Source organism: Chinchilla lanigera, unplaced genomic scaffold, assembly GCF_000276665.1.
Source record: "Chinchilla lanigera isolate Chin_1 unplaced genomic scaffold, ChiLan1.0 scaffold00066, whole genome shotgun sequence".
Classification (NCBI taxonomy): domain Eukaryota; kingdom Metazoa; phylum Chordata; class Mammalia; order Rodentia; family Chinchillidae; genus Chinchilla; species Chinchilla lanigera.
The window spans coordinates 12,161,213-12,180,683 of NW_004955467.1; positions in this window are offsets into that span (position 1 = coordinate 12,161,213).

Here is a 19,471-nt window from a genome sequence, read left to right on the forward strand (position 1 = left end):
AACAGCTAAATCCACTTTTCACTTTTCTGTTTCAAGAACCCATTTTTATTGTACTTTATTTTTTTATTTATCTATTGTAGGAAATCATGATTATTTTACCATTATTTCTTTAACAACCACATTGCAGCTGAGTGGTGAACCTGTAGTATAACATTAACCTCCCACCTTGCAGGCTTCCATGCACCAACTACACATACAACACTAGATGCTCTAACTACTCGATAAGTCTTAAAGGATAGTATTTCTTCCTTCCTCCCAACACAACTTTCAGCTTACAAGTGTAAACACAAATACTTTATCCTCACCCCTTTGGCCACTATCCTTAGTTAATCTTTACACATGTGTTAATTTTACCTGAAGAGACTGTATCTGGAGGGGTTGTTTTAGCAACTCCAAGGGTACTGGACCCTGTCAAAGACGTAAAGTCAGTCTTCAAACAACACCCAGGTATCCCTAGATCTGAGGTGGATGGGAAATAAGACCACTATGACCCAGTGGAAATTACCCTAGGATAACTGCCCAGACCTGCTCCTCATGTTAACATCAAATACAAAGATCCCTGCTTTTTCCCTGGGGGTACCTTCCTTTCTTGGAACTCACCAGCTGTTCTCTTGCAGTGTATTGATAAACTATTAACTTTTCTATATTCCTTGACCATTAGTAGATTCTTTTACCACCCATGGCACCAGCCTTTTGCATGCCACTCCTCATGTGGCATTTTATTTATTTTGGTCCTGGAGATTGACCCCATGGCCTCCACACTGAGCTACATCCTCATTCAGTTTTTGTTTTATTTTTAAATTTTGAAAGGATCCTACTAAGTTGCTCAGGTGGGACTTAAACTTGCAGTCCTCTTGCCTCAGCATTCGTTAGTGCTGGGATTATAGGTATGTGCCAGAATGCCCAGTTGCATCCCACTGTGGTCAGAGTTTCAGCTCTATGTGTTCCCTCTTCCAAGTTTCCAAGTTTTAATGATTATGGTCTCTGTTCATTCCTATCTACTAGTAAGGTACAGCTTCTTTCCATGTACTTACTATCTGTGCAGGTTCCTTTTTTGTGAAATGCCTATTCATAACCTTTGCTCATTTTTATTTCTCATTTTCTATGGATTCTATGAGTCTTAAATATTTTGAACAGAGTTTATTTGCATTGTGAGTATATTCTCAAAGTTTGTGGCTTGCCTCTTAATTTTTACCTCTTTTAAGTTGAGAAGAGGGCTCTTCACCTCCTACCACATGCCTTCATCTTACCTGGTTTCCTTCTCTATTTTCATTTCATAGTGAAATGTGCTCTCTCTTAATATAGTGACCCAACAGGAGTGTATCCAGTGATTTTTAAGGTTCTAATCAAAGCTATTAAAGGCTGGTGAAATCAATTCAGTAGGTCACAGTCACCATTTTTTAAAAAATGAAGTAGAACAAAAAATACCGAGTATATCAAACTGTTTAAAATAGAGAGACTGGTGGAAACAGAGAAGAAAAGGAAGGAACGAGAAATTTGGGCAATTTAATTATAAACCAATATAATGTTGCCCCAAGGGAATAGGCTTCTATGAGGCCAGTCCAACAGGTATCTATTGACAGGAAATTTATAGAAAAAGAAACTAGTGAAACAAAAATGATTGTTATCACAGTACATGAAAAAGTTGTAGTGAAGGATAGTATTTTTTGAAAGATGGTAAAAGACACTAAAGGCACTAATTTCTTCTCTGCAAGTTGATAGGAACTTAGTATGTTAGTAATTGCTTTCTCAGAAAAGTCTTAATCCCATTAAAATTCATCACAAAATTGCTTAAGTATTTGATGAGAAGAATTATTTATCCCCAAGAATAAGTCTGTGTCTTATATTCCCAAAACATCCTTGACTCAGGCCAGGAGTGGGGCAGGGACAATCTTTTGTTCTACAGTATAAAAGCCTATTTCATGAAACTTGTGCTCCAGAATGTGTACTATGTCTTAAAGCAAACTTTATTTTTTACTCTGTCCCTGTTAAAGAGGTTTGAAAAAACACTATATTAGTCTTTAGAGCTAAGATCTATTCAAAGCCTCAGAAAGTCCTGGATCAGGAGGAAACCTCTTCATCTTTACAAGCACCTAACGGAGGCTCCTCTGGATGCCTTCACAGACTTCACCTGTGTACCTGTTAGACTCAAAGGTTAAACTATCCATCTAAGGTCTGCTCTTTGCTTTCTAAGATTTCATTTGCAAAAGAGTACTAGGGCTAAAATAAAATATTTGAAAATCATCAAGCTATTTTGATCCCTTTTACTGGCAGAAAACAAGCTCAGTGTTAAGGCATCTTGCTAGCCATATGCCACTTGGGGCACCTATAAAAATTCTGCCCCTACCCATCTGCCAATATATATTTAATGCCCATAGATTGCCCATGTTCCCGTTTAAAAGGGAGATAAGGCCAAGTAATTAAACTGCTTCTTAGTATGTTTTCATTGGTCAGATTCCTTAACCATATCCAAGGCCACTTTATCCGTTAGTTAAAACCAGCCTGTGAACTATCCAAGGGCCTACAAAAACAATTCAAGCCTGAAAAACTCATTGGCTTCAAATTACAAACAGGAAACAAAATTGAAGTAATATATCCTAATGTGAATACATTCTGATATGCATCATATGATACAGATCAGGAACCTCCAAAAAATTAGAACGTGTAGAACTTAGAAAGGTCTTAAAATGTCTGCACAAGATATCTATACACATATCTGATTCCTGATGAAATTATGGCATGGACACTTCTAGAAAGAAGTGATACAATGAATTCACAGCCTAGTATTTGGCCAGGGGTGACCCAAGGCAACACATTTCTTCCCATTGACTGAGACACCTGGGCAACTGTGGGTAGCCTCAGTTACGTGAATTCACCTGAAGCAGGCCCTCTACCTCCATTGTAAAATGAGGTGTTTGAATGAAGCCCTAGATCTGTTATTCCCCAAGTGAGGAATCGTGTGCAAGGTGATTTTAGGATGTATAGAAACATTTTTTATTTTGATAGTTAAATGTTTTAATGTGTCCCAGGGGAAAAGTACAGTTGACCCTCAAACTTGCTATTTCACCAATATTTAATTTAGGCTACAGTGAGCATTTAAAAATGCTTAAGTGCATTTATTTAAAGAAAGATATTCTGATTCCATAAACAGTTGGCCTTGAATGTGGCTAAAGGTTTGAAAGTGGTATGGTGCACACTGACTGAAGTTTGGGGAGCTATTACTCTCATTTAGCTCACTGAATTAATGTTCTCAAGTTCCAGAAGACGTGGCTGTATGCTGTCAATTTAGTGATCTTCAGCTCACATTTTATTTTACCTATTAATGAGCTAAAATAGAAAAATATAGAATATATCAGAGCACTCACTTATAGGAGATTGTTTTATAAAGCTTTTATATACAGAATCACAGGGTAAACGTATTCTTATTGAGAGTCTCTGTAAAAAAATTGGGAGAAGAGTGCACCCTCTGAGACCATGTCTAGCTTTAATTTTGTGCTGTAACAGACAGTGGACAGCAGAGGTCAGACAGTCCCTTCAGAGCAGCAGAATCCATGAGAGTATGTCAAGCGGGGCAGAAGCCTGGGGTTACTTTTTTTTTTTCCCTTTTTACTGAGCTATGGATCAAATCTGGACCTCATGCAAACTAGGCAAGTGCTCTACCACTAAGCTATACCCCTGGCCCAACTGAGGCTTTTAACAGAAAATCCAACCCTGCTTGTGTCTAAAAATGATAGCTTGAGTGAGACAACCCAAGTGCCCTGGTCCTACCAGGCAGTTGGTACTCTTCAAGCAGCTACAATTAGTTTCCAGTCCCTGTTCCCAGGTTGGATTCTTGTCTCTAGATTTTTCTGAATCCTCTGGAGATACTCAGGTGTGTACGGTTTTTCATACACAAGGTCCTCTGAGTCAGGATGGGGCTATAACCGTGTTCAGATTGGAAAATCCAAGCATGGAACATTCCCACAGTGATTCAGGGACGGCTTTCCTATCCTCCCTTAATTCTGGAGGGAGCTCCAGAGGAGCTTGGTTATCAAATGGCAGTAAACGTGCACTGAGCGCTCACTCTCCCCAAGCACTGTTTGAAGCTCTCTTGTAATCTAACTCCTGCCTTCCTCTCATCTGAGTGAGATAGGTCAAGACACTGTGGGATAAGGGGCTAAGTGTCTTGCCCAGCATTCCTAGCCAGGCAGAGGCAGGGCCAGAATCCAAACCCAGGCAGGCTGGCTCCAGGGCTCTTAACTCTTTTTTTTTTTTTTCCTTAACCCTTTTAACCACTAGCTGCTGCTGGGTAAGAGGAATAGGTGCCCAGTCCTCAGTGTGTGGTATCTACTATTTTTGTTGTTGTTGCTGTTGTTGTTGTTGGAGACAGGATCTTGCCATGTATTCCAGGCTGGGCTCAAACTTACAGCAATCCTCCGTAGCCTCCCAAGTGCTGGGATTAGAGGCCTGTGCCACCACGCCTGGCAATGCATCCACTTCTGAGGACAGTCAGTACAGTGCACATAGGAGAAATCCTGAAGGTCATCAGGAGAGCAGGGGATCGTCAAGCAGGTGATCCAGGAAGACCAGGAGACACTGCTGCATTCTTTTGTCTGAAAAGGTGGCTTAATCAAAGGCAGAGCTGGAAGCAAAGGGTGAAAAGCTATAGGGCAATGCATTCGGGCTCAGTGTTTTTAAAATGTATTTATCAAATCTTTGTGGAAAGAAGATAGGACCTTCAGCCAGCCCCACAGAAATATACCATGTCAGCATCAGACCTTCAGTGAAAACCTCTTGACAGTTCAGCCCGTCCTGTGATGGGCTGGGCTGTTGCCTCCCACACTCTGGTAAATATTCTTTTTCCGCAAGAACAGACCAAGGTTAGGCAACCATTTAGGAAGACGTATGCAGAAGGCATTTAGGTTTGCATTGTACAGAAGGCCTGAAAGGTCCTAGGCAGCCTGAGGTTGGAATAGGGATAAAAGAAGGAAATAGGGGTCCCTGGGTCACATTTCTCTCGTCATAGCCCCTGGCCTTTTCCCTTCCTGCTCCCTTACCTAGGTCACACAAGTGTTTCATTGCCCCTCTGCCCAAACTGGACACCCTTTCTTTGCTTCTTGCCCACCTCACCCCATCCTTAGCTCATCTTACACCAAATTCTTTATACTTGGGCTTCCCTGCCTCCCACCCTGTTCCTATCCTGGTCTTCAGTTCTGGGTCCCCTGGCATTCTATCTACCAGCCACTTCTTGCTCCAGCCCCAGCTTGCTAGTGCTCACTCCTGAGAAGCACCCTAGTGTGACCTGCTGTCCAGCTGTGCTAGGACTCCAGCATCACTTCCTGAAGGAACAGGCAGAGGGTGGCACAGGGATGGGAGTTGGTGGTGAAACCATAGGGTCCAGGGCCCTATGAGGGCAGCGTGCCAGATATGGCTTATCCTTTCCCCTGTCTGACCCTGCGGGCACCTCTGGGTAAGGGTCTAGCCCATTCCAATGCCCAGGCAAGCACACTAGTGTGCAGAGCCTAGATCCAGTCCCAGCTGAAACCTTGACCAGGAGACAAGAGCCTGGCTGTAATGCGGGAGATGCTGGATTCCCCATGAGCCAGCATCATGGTGGAGCTTCCTGCTGCCTCTGTTCCTATCTCCTACCCTTTTCCCTCCTTTCTTTCCCATTGCTATAATTTGCATGCTAAATGTCCCCCAAAACCCATGTGTTAAAGGCTTGGTCCCCAGGGTGTCACTGTTGGAGGCGATAGAATTGTTAGGAGGCAGGGCCTAGTGGAAGCTCCTTAGGTCCCTGGGGTTGTGCCCTTGAAGGAGATCATGGGGCCTGGCCCCTTCCTCTGCTTCCTGGCCATGAGGTGAACAGTTTGCTCCCACATGTCCTTTCTACCTTTGCAATCAAGAGCCCCCATCAGAGGCATAAAAACAATGGGTCTGCCTAATCACGGACTAAAAACAGTGGTGGTGAACCTGATGCATTCAACAGCTGGCTGTTATTGAAAACTCTAAAAGGTTTGCCATCACTGGACTAGAACCTCTAAAATCATGAGTCAAAATAAACATTTTAAAGGGAAGTATCTCAAGTGTTTTAGTATCATGTCAGAAGACTAACATACCCACCTTATTGGCCTTCGTACTAATCCTTAGGCCTGCCAAGTTCACGCCTGCCTCAGGACCTTTGTAATTGCCAAATACTCTATCAGAAATGCCCTTCCCAAAAATTTTGAATGGTTTTCCCCTTCACATCATTTAGGTGCCAGATCAAATACAGCATCCCACTGAACTTTCCCCTGATTAAATATTCCCTCAAGTCTCCCCACGTTTTTCACTTACCTACTAACTCTTATATTTCTCCATAGCTCTTACCATAATGTGCATTTGTATTACTTAGTCATTGCGTAATTGTTTGTTGTTTTATCTTCTGCACTGGAGAGCAAGGACTTTGACTTGTTTACCATGATCTCCGCAAACCTGCAGTGGTGCCTGGCATAGAACAGGCGTGCAGTAATGTTTGAGAAATGAACAAATGAGTAAATAAATGACCCAGAACAGTTGCAGGACCTTCAGCAATTCAGACGCACACTGAGGTTGCCCCTGCACTCTCCACTTCAGTCTGAGCCGTATTGGCTGGCACTGAGCCAAAGCCATCAGCGGGTTTGTGGACGAGAAGCTGAACGAGGCCAAGGTGGATTTGCGCTTGCCCCTATACCTTCAGTACTCCTTGTGTCAGATAAAGTCCTGCCTGGGGGCTGGGGATTTAGCTCAGCGGCACAGCACCTGCCTGGCAACCACAAGGTCATGAGTTCGATTCCCGGTATAGGAAGAAAAACAAACAAAAAACCTTTGGGGCTGGGGATTTAGCTCAGTGGCAAAAGCACCTGCCTGGCAAGTGCAAGGTTGTGAGTTCGGTTCCCAGTACCGGAGAAAAACCAAAAAAAAAAAAAAAAAAAAAAAAAAAAAAAGTCCTGCCTGCCTACCAAGAGCTTGGCCAGTCCTTCACCCCAGCCGGAGCCCACCTCCTCAGTGTTTTCACCCCCAGCCCCTGATGCTACCTCTTTTTACAGCATCCGTGTGATGCTCCGTGAATTATTCTTCGTGGTTTGCCCCAGTCTCTCCCATGAGATTGAAAGCACTTCAAAGGCAAGGGCTGTCTTAGAGCCTCTTTACATTCAGTAGCTGTTGGTGGAACAAGGTTGGGACATGGGCACAGTCACTGACTGTTCCTGGCCTCTCTAAGACAGGGCATCTCCTGGCAGAAAGCAGGGTAGGCACATGGGTGTGACATCCCCAGAACACAATTAGGAGCACGTTTGGAAATTGAAACAGGCTTTAAATGGGTATGGTGACACATGCACATTCAAATACTGCGTGGTCTTATCCCCGTTGCCTTTTCCACCCACAATTTACCAAATGCCCACTGCTTGCCAGCTTCTGTGATGACATCAGGGTCTGAGGGAAGGTACAGAACTGCATGACTCAAGTTCAGTGTCAGATCATGCCTACTGTTGGTCAGGGCAGGCCAGGAGAGGTGATCCAGGATCCCTACTTCTTTTGCCTTCATCTGTTCTAAGCTGCCTTCACCTGGTGATGCTCCAGTAGGGAGTCCAGACGTCAGGCTGGCTTAAACAGATTGCTGTGCTTGCAAGTAGCAAGACACTTCAGAACCTGCAAAACCACTTTATCCCCTTTCTTAAATGAAGACCCAAATCCACCATTCCTTTTCTTTTCTGGTTGGGCTTCTTGAGGTGTGATGTCAGAGTCAGACTTCAGTGGGTGTTACTCAAAACCCCCTCCAAATCCCCCGTTGCCACCTGCATGAGCTGGCTGGGTGGGCAGGCTGTACTGAGGCTCTCTCCTTGGCAGCCTGAGGTCTGCGGCTTAGGCTTCCTGGTCTGGGCTGCTCCAGACAGGGAGCGGCAGGGCAGGCCCCTTCAGGGAAGACAGGAGTGGCTGGTTGATAAGTCAGAATCAAGTATCATTCACTATTCACTAAAAAAGGGTGGGGTCAGCTTATTCTTTCAGGTAGCTATTTTTATAAAATTGTTAATTTTAATGTACATATACTTTTCTTTTTTGCTTATCTTCACTTAATCCTGAAATGTTATAGACTCCTATTCTGCTCTTAAAAGTATTCACAGTGGTCTCCTGTCGCCTGTTAGGTATGCTTGTCATTTTTAGGCGAAGACCTCTCATGTTGTGTTGTTACTTCTTTGCAACACATTCCCAGGAATGGAATTACTACACAAAAAGGTATAAGCATTTTAATAGCTCTGGAGCCCTGCCGGCCAATTTCTTCACTAAAAGTTTGTGCTAATTCACACCGCTGCTGGCAGTATGTTTAAGCTGGTTTTACCACAGCCTCAACAGCATGAGACTTTATAATTTTGCTAATGTTTGCTAATTTAGTAGGTGTAAAATGGCACATTAGGGTTGCTCTAATTTGCATTTCCCTGATTATAGTGAGGGTGAGCCTATATGTAGGTGCTGATGCAAGTCTGCTCTTCGTAATGGCCTCCCTATGCCTCTCAGTCACTGTGCCTGTCTGCCTTTGGCTGGCTGTCATTCTTGCTCTCTTTTTAGCCTTTCTTTCTCTTAGCTCTTCTCTGGTTTTAATTGGCCAGGCATGTGGCTGGTCCATGGAGGGTCCAACTAAATCCTGATAAGCTGCTACCAGACCCTGGGTACAAGGACCCAAGCACCAGGCTCTAGGCTGTGGCCTCTGAGGGCCCCCTCACCTAAGCCGCATTACTGAATTCAGATGGTGCCCTTCCTTCCACTTCATCAAGGGCCCCTTTATTTCTCCAAGTGGCTTCACCTGGGCTGAACTGCTGCTGGCGCTGGGATTGAAGAAGTAGCTGGGTGTATCCCTCAGTGACCCCCTCCAATAAAGTGTTACAGGTGTCCCACCACAGGGCAGTTCACCAGATGGGACTGTAGGACTGAGCAGTTGGGAACATGTGTTCTGAAAGAGCCAGTGAGTGGATCCCCATTCCAGAGATGTGGGCAGCAGATGACAGTGGCTCCAATTGCCTGCCCATTGCTCCAGCAGGCCCCTTACTTGAGGTGGCAGAAAGAGCTTACTTCTCAGGCAGAAACCTTCTAGACCTTAGGCAGACAGAGGGGCACTAGCACCCCACAGACTAGCAGGGCCACAGGAGGGCTCTTGTACTTCCAGTGACATTGGGGAGTTTCAGAAAGATTTCAGAAAGAGGCAGCTGACCTTGGGGAAAGTCTGTGGGTGTGCATTTGGTGAACCCCCAATGGCAGGCCAATTGCTGACTCCTGGCACTGCACCTGCCCCATGGCTGCTGGTCATGAGGCGATGGGGTCCTGAGAGTTTGGGTCTCTACAGTCCCCTCGCAGACCCTGTCAGTGGTCCCAGAGCATTAGAGTCCCAGATTGTTAAAAGCCAGAAGGTAATTCAAATTTACTCTATCGTTTTGTTTAACTTTTAGCATTCAGCTTTTAAAAGAACTATTATTACACGAACAGTGCATGCCAATTTCTAGGATATTTGGAAAATACAGAAAACTATAAAGAAGAAAATATCAACCCCACTTCAGCTTATCAAAGATAACTGCTCTTTTGTTTCCATTTCAACTTTTTTTATGGTCCTCTATATTTGTGTTATAACTAATATCATATATATGCTTTTGTATCTGCTTTCTTTAGATTATAAGATCTTCAACATAATGAAATAGTCTTCATAAACTTTTTTATTTGTTTGGGGGTTTTTTTGTTTGTTTTTTTGAGACAGGGTCTTGCTATGTAGTGCAGACTGAACTTGAACTCAGTATGTAGCGGAGGGTGACCTCAAACTCGTGGTAATCTTCTTGCCTCAGTCTCCCCAGTGCTGCGATCATAGACATGGACCACCATGCCCAGCTCATAAACACTTTTAATGACTGCATGATAGTCTTTTTTTCTTTCTGGTACTGGGGTCTTCCCACAAGCTGGGCAAGTGCTCTGCCACTGAGACACATCCCCAGCCCTGCATAATAATCTTTCAGATGGACACACGTTACTTATTTACTGATCCCCAAATGATGGGTAGAGAGATTACTCCATAGCTGCTGTTCATCGTGAGCGAAGTTGGACAGAGGGATACTATTAATGAGTTCTGAGGCATCAAGGCCAAGTTTACAGTGCTGTTTCTGGTGGACTGATTTGTAGGGGCACTGGAGACAGGGAGGCCAGTTGGGGAGACACAGTGCACAGATACTGTGATGCGCACAGAGGACTGGCACAGATGAGCACATGTGTGTGGTTGTAGGCAGGAGACAGGAAAAGCTGGGGGTCTGGGGAGGCCTCCCACCATGTCTTCTTCTCTGGGAAAGAGCCATTTTTATCTGCTACACGTCAGGCAAAACCTATGCCAACTGCCAAAGACTTCACCTCAAGTCTAGCAAATAAGAGAGAGGACGGTATGGATTACATTATATTTAAAGCAAGCCCTCACAATGCCTATAATTTTTTATTCTGACTCCATAATTATAGCTCAAGACCAGTCAGATCATAGTTATCCCCGCACCGACCTGCTGTTGGGACACATTGAATTAAAGGGTTTGCTGCCCTTCAAGATTCTATTTTGGATGCCGAGCACTGGCAGGTAACAGGCCTTTCACAAGGCCCGTCTTGTCAGAGTCCCTCCCAGGCAGGCTGCTCGAAGGCCAAGTCAGCACCAGGTTTTTGAGAAACCATCAATGGCTTGTGAGCGGTTGGGATGCCGTGGTGTTGCCCAACCCCCACCCTGGGCCTCGGTCTGAATTTGGGGCCTGGAGAGCCAAAGTGAGCACTATCCTTGGTCAAGCCTCTTTCAGAGCGACTCCCTTTTGGAACATTTCTGAATACTGCTGTCCCCTAGGCCATGACCAGGGGGTGGGAGGTGGACCAAGCCCTGGGTGTTTGGCATACTAGTTGTCACAGGCAGGCTGGTACCACACAAAGGGGCCTACTTCAGCAAAACAAGGGGAGAAGAGGAGAGGGGAGGGGAGAGAATAAAGCAGGCATGCACAGGAAGAAAGGAAATCAAAGGAACATGAAGGAGCCCCTGTGACCAACCATGCCTGCACCAGTCAAGGTTCCCTTCCCAGTGTATCTACAGAGATCACCTCTGCCCCACAATGATACCCCAGACAGACCAGGAGTGGGAGGGTCCCCACTCACTGATCTGCAGCCCCAGCAGGGCTCAGGAAGGCCTCCTGCCTTTCTTCCATGTGGCTCTCCCACACCTGGTTGAGCCTACCTGTAACCCTAGAGTGGGGAGGGAGAATGGCTGTCATTCATCCATAAGCTCCAGGGATGAGCTCTTTCTGAGGTCCTTCACACATACCTTCTCAGTTACATCTCACATCACCCTGCCAGATAGGTGTGCCAGTGCCATCGAAATGTCCACTTGAGACGTGACTACATAGGGTCCAGAGAAGTAAAGTGTGCACCTTGAGACCACCCAGCTCATAAGTAAAGGAGTGAAGCTGGAACACAGTTGTCCAAACACCCCTAGATCACAGTTCATAGGGAACTGGCCCGAAATCACCAGTCCTGCCCCCATAGCTCCTTGACTGCTCCAATGCCCTCGGCAACTTGCTAAGCGTTTAGGCCTACGGAAGTCCTCTAGAGAGACTTGTGGCACACACTGCTCCCCCGTTCCCACCAAGGCACAGAACAAGTCCACTGCCTGCATGGGCCCTTGCTCTCACAGCCCCACACAGAGATACAGTCCCATCTTCTCAACTCAATGTATCTTGCATACATACCTATTTTTACTGTTGAGACATTGTATTGTCGCCATCACTGTCACCCGCTAGACTTCCCAGGCTATATCCTGTGTGTTTTTTACTAGCATGGAACATGGTAGGTGCTCAATAACTATTCTTTGTAAGAAAAAAGGAAAGCCTGAAAAATTACTTGTTTGCAAAACTCTGCTCAGAATCCATGCTACAAAGCCTTTTCTAGCTCACTCAGGTCAAGTTAACTTTGACTTCCCTACACAAATCTGTAGGATGACTTGACTTGGATCTGTCCTCCAGGGCAGAGACAGGGCTTGGTTCTGCTCTGTCCTCCCAGCCCTCAGCACAGACCAGGTATCTAGGAGGGTCACTAAAAGTAGAACTGAAATGCTCTTTGCAGTTGCGAATGCACACACACACACACACCCCACACACACACAGTCTCACACATTCGCATACTCTAAACACACATACACTCACTGTAAACACTGCTTCAGACTCACGTTAAGGCCCTCATGACCTGAACCAGTCAGCTGCCCATGTCACTGGGATGAAACCACCAAGGCTGGCATGCCAGGACTGTTTGTCTAGGAAGGGAACACTAAAATAAACTCTAACTTTAAAAAAGAAACACGCCCCATAGGTGTCCTATTTATGTGACAACCTGCTCCATTTTTAGGTCACAGCCCTCCTACCTTTCCTCCTCAAGGTGGGCCTTGCCCTCCTGTGGGGCTCTTCTACACCCTACCCAGTAATCATGGCCCTACCTGCCCTCCCTCCCCTCCCTGTTTGCCCTCTGGGGTTTCCCTCGATTGCAGGGTGTGAGCTTCCAGACATCCTAGGGGCATGTCTCATGCTTGGGCCCAGATTCCCCCCTACCTTCCCTCCCTGATCCAGAAGTTATTGAGTAGAGGTCAGAGGCAGGGCGGGGGCCCTGGCATGTGTGAGGATGGGAGTAGGGGCAGGCAGGGTGTCCATCTGAGGAGATCTGTCCTTCTACTAAGTGATTCAGGGTTACAGCTGGCTGCGTGGAGGAGTCAGGCCCAGTGTCTCCGGAGCCAGCAGACCCACTCCCTAGTTGAGACAACTTGTGGGGCCATGGTACAGAGCTGGGCTTTTGGAGCCAAAGTGCACTGCAGTTGCCAATGATTAGAGACCTCACCTAGCTCCCTAAACCCCTCTAAGCCTCAGACTTCTGGCCAAAGGGAGTGGCCTGTGCAGAGGACCCACTGAGTCACAGTGTGAGACAGGGAAGGCCCAAGGTGGCCATTCTGATAGTGTGGCTTTTTTTTTCCCCAGGCAGCAGGTAAAGAAATCCAAATTCAGGCTGGCATCAAACTCACTATGTACCCAGGCTGCCCTCCAACTCAAGACAGTCCTGCTGCCTCAACCTCCCCAGTGCTAGGATTACAGATGTGTACTGCCATGCCCAGCTCAAAAATGTTCTTGATGTTTTCTGATTTTCCTCCAAGTCATTTGACCTTGAGGGCAGGTGACTGAGCCCCAGCTTTGTGAGGCCCCAGATGCACCCACCTTGGCTCCTGACAGTAGAAGAGAAGCCAGTGGCTCTGAAAACAGCAGTGGTGTGGCATCACAGGGGCCAAGAAGACCTTTGTCACTGCCTCTGTCCCTTCTCCTGTCTCACAACTCTCATCTTTTCCTCAGAGGTCCCAAGGAGCATCGCACCTCTGATAGGGATCCTACTCCTACCAGGACACCAGTTGGGGGGACCCTCCATTCGTGAGTGGCTCCTTCCAGCCTCAGTGAGGTTCCGGGAAAGGGATCGGGGCAAGCCCAAGCCCAAGCCTCCCTCAGCACCGCACTCAGGCAGACACCCAAAAAACCACAGCTGCGGTTTCCAGAGAGCCAGGCCTCCCACTGCAGGCACAGTAAACTGAGAAGCGCTGTAGCTATAAATGTGAAGTGGTGAACCACGGGACACTACCGCAGCCCAGCAGCGGGCAGAAGCCGCTCCCAGCTGCCCTGCAGGCTGTAGGCCTGGTTTGCCAAGCCTCTGAAACAGCCCAGAGCTGCCTGCCAGGTCTTGGAGTTCTGGGCTCTAAGCAGGGCTGCTGAAGTTTCCATAGGGACTGGGATCACAGAGGCAGAGCACTGCCTCGCTGGGGTACGGGCTGGACACCACAGAGCAGTTTCCACACCCACAGTCAGTGTCACTGGTATCGATGTGCAAACATAATCTCATTTGCTGTTGACTTGTGAGCAGGGGGACCCTATCATCTCTTTGGTGCTTGGTGCTTAAGGTCTCACTCCTGCCCTGAGTGGCCACAGCTTCTGGCCCTCTTGAGCGTTCCTTGGGCACAGTCAGTGTTACCTTGGGGTAGGGTAGAACTCTGTAGTCCTGGTGGGCATCCATCTCAGCGCTACAAGAAAGAAGACTCTAGGGAAGGCTAGCAGTGGCTGACGGTGCCATGAGAGAGTCCTCGGAGCCTGGGAAGAGTGGCTGTGTCCATTGCCCAGGTAAGGAACCAAAAGCAGAGAGGGGAGAGCAGAGCCCGGCGATGCCTCCTGCAAGTCCGGCCTGGCCAGGAGGGGCCTGTATGGAAGAGTCTGGGGAGACAAAAGAGGCCGCTTCACCCATGACCTCTCAGAGCCTACTAAAGTGAGGTCTCTCCTCCAGCATCCCATTCCACTCTACTCCACGAGGGTGGGTGTGAGAGATCATCTGACACAGCATTTTCTGTTGTGCTAGGGAGCTGGCCAGGAAAGGGAAATCACCTCAGCCTGTTTGTCACCTGGCCCAAAGAATGCAGAGACACGCATCTCTCCGTAAAGAAAGGAATCCTGGGGTATACCACGGAGCCATTTCCAGAGACCATCCCACTGGAGGTGGTGACTTTGGCTTTTGGGGGAAAACCCCTCTCTTAGAGGGATTCCCCAGAACTATGTCTCTTCAGCATCCTTCAGCTAAGGTGCCCTTAGAGAAAAGGAAGAGATGACCATGAGGGATGCCCTGTCTGCTACAGCAGAAGGTGTGAGCAGAGAACTGTGGGCCTGGTGATGGGGTAGAGAGACCCCGACTGAGTACCTCCAGACACCAGGCCTGGGTTCACCCGGCTAGGCAAGTTCCAGGGGACAGGCCCCCTGATGGCAGACCATACCCACCCGAATGAATCAGGCACATTAGCTTCCCAAGTCCACTAAGAGGAAAAATTTTGAAAGTCTGGGCCCATATTTATTACTGACAGAATTTTTTCCCCAAATTTCTCTTTTGTAAAAAAACTTTTAAAAAGTCAGAGGAGAATTTTTTAAAAAAGTTTAATATGAGGACAGATACAGTTTTCTTGCATAGGACATGACATTGTGAAGTTATTGTTTTTCACCTAATCTAATAACCCATCCTGAGGCATTCATTCATCCAATATTTACTGGGTGGCCCCCGTGTGCATATGTGTTAGCGGTACAAGGGATCCGAGGTTGATCAAAACTGACATACCAAAACACTTTGCCTTTATGGGGCTTGCATTTTGAGAGACAGAGAAGAGACAGACAAGATCTAGAAGAAGTTAATTACATAGTATGTGAGGAGATGAAAAGTGCAATAGAGAAAAGTCAGGTCTGGAGGATGTGGGGCGGGTGGGAGAGTTGTAATTTAAAATGGGCTGAGAAATATATTTGAAAAAAAATTAAGGCAAGGTAGGGACAGGAGCAGACTTTTCATACTCTCAATAGCTGGAACAGAGGGAGTCAGTGGTTCTCAGTATTGGGTGATTTTGCCCTCCAGGAGGCATTTGGCAATGACTGGAGACATTTTTCATTGTCACAACTAGATGTGGGGAGAGGGTTGCTACTGGCATGTAATGAATAGAGGCCAGGATGCTGCTCAGTATCCTACAGTGTGCAGAACAGCCCCTTACAATAAAGAATTATTCAGTCTAAGATGTCAGTGGAGCTGAGGTCAAGAAACCCTGCAGTGAGTGAGGGGGAAAGGAACAGGAAAGATGGCCAGTGGTAAATGCCAACCAAAGAGCCAGAGTTTTTTGACAGTGGGGAAGCTGATTCAGAAATTGTTACGGAAAAATATGTGAAACCAACTAAGGGGGAAAATGAAAAAGAGGAATAAACCTTAAAAGATCTTAACGTTTCCTGACAAACGACTAATTTCTTTAATATACAAAGAGTTCTTTAAAATGAATGTGCGAAGGTATTTCTTAAAAACTTGGGAAAATGGGCAAAAGGCAGGGATGCCACTGGATTATAAACATTTGGAAAATATTCAGCATTACAACTTAAAGAAATACATGGCTCCGGGTGTAGCTCAGTGACAGGGCATATGCTTATCATGCATGAGGTCCCAGCACCACCAGGAAAATAAGACAAAGAATTACAAGTAAAAGTCATGAGATGTCATTCAGATGAGCAAAGATTGTGACTTAGTACAGAGTGGCTAAGGTTACATAAGAGCAGGGCTCATCCCCAATTCTTGAGAATATGCATTAGTTTAGCATCTCCGGAAGGAATTTGACAACATCTATCATAGAATTAAATATGCATCTCTTGACTCAGCGGGTCATTCTAGGAAAGTATTATTCACACACAGGTATGCAAAGATATATACACAGATTTGTTTATGACAGCATTAGTAATATACCAGAACAACCTAAATGCCCATCAACAGGGGATTTGTTTATTCTACAGTACATACTTACAGTGGGATACTGCACAACTTTAAACAAACTGAGGCTTGCTCATAGGCGCACATCCAAGAGAAATAAAAACATATGCCCACAAAAAGACTTGTACAGAGATATTTATAACAGCTTTATTTATAATGCCCCCTAACTGTTATGGCCCAAATGTCCACCAACAGAAGAATAGACAAATTGTGTTATATTCATACAATAGAATACTACTTAGCAATGACAATAAAAGGAATGATAAGAAACACACAGCAACAGGAATGAATTTCAAATGTATTTTGGTAAATAAAATCAGACATATATAAAAGTATCCATTTTATGATTCTTTATCTATGAATGTCAACTGACAAACCAGTCTCTGCTGACGGAAATCAGACCCTGCTTGCCCAGAAGAGAAACATTAGTGGAAGGGGCAGGTAGAATTCTGGGAGAGAGTGATAGAATCGGGGTATTAATTACATGGTATATGCATTTGTCAAAATTATTGGATTGTACACTTAATGTCTATGCTATTCACTGAATTTAATTTTATCCCAACTTAAAGACAAAATTAACTGTTGAATGAGAAAGATACTAGCCCAGCTTAATGTCTTAAAATAGAATGATCTTCAAATGAATAATTAAGTGCAGAGTGGAGGGATAGAAGCTAAGACAATACACATACAGTACACTCCATTATGTAACAAAGGGACTATATATCTTTACCTAATCTTCATATATGTACTGTTTCTAGGAGGATATGTAAGAAACTATTGACATTGGTTGTCTTTCTGGAAGGGACATGGGGAACTCAAAGTCTGAGATGGGAGGGATATGTCTCAATATTTTTTGTAATTGTTGGAATGTCTGGTATTCTGTTCATATTAAATTTTTATTATTAAACATAGTTTAAAATTCTTGATTGGATAAAAATATGTTCTGAGATTGAATTTCAGTATTTTTGTACCCTTGAGAGCTGGAATCGGGTACGCTGCCAGCAGGAGGTGGCTGTGGCTCTGTTGGTGAATGTGTGCACTTGGGCAGTGTGTCAGGAAAACACATGGAAGATGTCACTGGGGCAAAGAAGTGAGTTCCTGAGTCGTGGCTCAGGATACAAGTAAAATAAACTAAAAATCTGATTGAAAAGATTTCACCCTGAAATGCCAAGCTTCTGGTTGCATAAGGTAAAAGCTTATCTCACAAAGTGCAAGATTCATCTGTGTGAAACTTTTTTTTAAGGTGACAACATTAAGTTTCTCTTGTAGGTTGAGAGATGAAGCTTTTAAGAGACTGTAGGACTGGGTGAAGACTACCTGGAAGGAGGTATTCTGCACCAAGAATGGGACAATGAGGTGTAGCTTTTAACCAGATAATCCAGTATTTGGTCTTTACTTTTACAAATTAAGACCATGCCATCAAAGGTCTTACCAAGACCATTCTCACTCGTTTTGAGGACTGGGCTCTGTGGCAGTGGGTTAATGTCCTGTTTGGGGTCCAGAGCAAAAGCTCATGGACAGTGTGTGAGAGGTCCTTAAAGGAGACAAGACTCCACCTTTACCAGGCAGATGCCCCATTCATCAGCCGTGCCAGACTTGGACACCCTGGTGCTTGCTCAAGGAAGACCTGAGCCTGCCTTTGGGAGCTCCTGATTTAGGGATCAGATGGTAAGCAGCCTGCGGGCTGGGCCTTTGCAAGAATCTTTATAGAGTCATAAGTCCCTGAGAAAAATGTTAAGAGAGCATCCCTGGTCAGAATCATCATGTGTTCAGCTAACCTTGGGTCCTAATATCTGCTTCAGTCTAAGAAGAGAGAGGTGGGGGACCAAGGTTAGAACCTCTTTACAAAGTGTTAGAGGCAAAACATGGATGGGGGAAGGCCTGAGATGGCCTTCTGCAAGCAGCTGAGCCTTGGATGGGAGCAGAGTGGGTACATGGAACAGGCTCTGAGCTGAGACTGCATGGGAAATGGGGGTGGGGGCAGGACAAGGGACTGTATCTGACACAAGCAAAAGGTCAACTGAGCAGGGGGTGACTCTGGGAAAAGGCCCTAAGAGATCCTTTAGTCTAGCCTCTTGATGATGGAAACTCAGGCTCAGAGAACAGACTGTCTTGTTTCATATCAGATGTTAGACATGAGCTTGGTCTACCCCTCAGAGGCAGCCTGGTCTTTTGGAGTACAGGCATTGCTGAAGCTCTTGACCAGACAGATGCATGCTCTCTTGCTACTTAACAACATGTTCCTCTTGAATTCCATTGAAAGCGACCACTCACATGGCTTAGAATGATAATACCAGATACTTCCCATCACCTACCCAGCAGCTTTCCCCCACCACACCTGTCACAACCTATATTTTTTAGTGGGTGGAAATCCCTTGATTTCAGAAAACACAAACCAATTCCTTAACTCCAGGAAATAAGTCAATTGATCTCATGGTATTCCACCTCTCCTTGTCAATGATTGTTCAAAAGGTGGGTGTGTGATCCAGCTCTCACCAATAAGACACAGAGAGGAATCTGCCCGGGACTTCTGAGGAAGGTCGTATTTTTCTGATGAGAGGGGAAGAGGTACTTTGGCACAGTCAGGCCCCACCCTGAACCCCTTTCTTTCTGCCTTAAAGAGAGATGTGTGTGTAGGCTTAGCATCCAGCATGAGGGTGAAAGTGTGATCCCCTGAAGATGACAGTGGAGTAGAGCCCAAGTCTTTGTTGGCTTAAATGAGCCACTGGACAGTGTACTCCCAAACTTCTGTTAAGTAAACACTAAACAACTCTATGCTTTCAGCCACTGTATGTTGTGTTTTCTCTCATTTGCAGTCAAGAGCATTTCTCATTACCATAGGCCATAAATGTGAGTACAGTTCCAGAATGCAGGAGGCGTTACTTAGGAACAGCCTTTGCTCTGCCCCATCAGCTATGGGCTTGGCCTGAGACTTCCACCCAGCCTCATGAGCCCTCTATCAGATGCTGTCTGCTAGAGTCCTCCCCTTCATACCTGGTTATTCTACTCATCTTGCAGTGCCCGCCTGGAATGATCTTTACTGACCGTGCTCACTACTATCATGTGTGTGCCTCTGACCACATGGGTCAGTCACTTAGCAGTCACACTCATCATGGGCCAGCCAGAG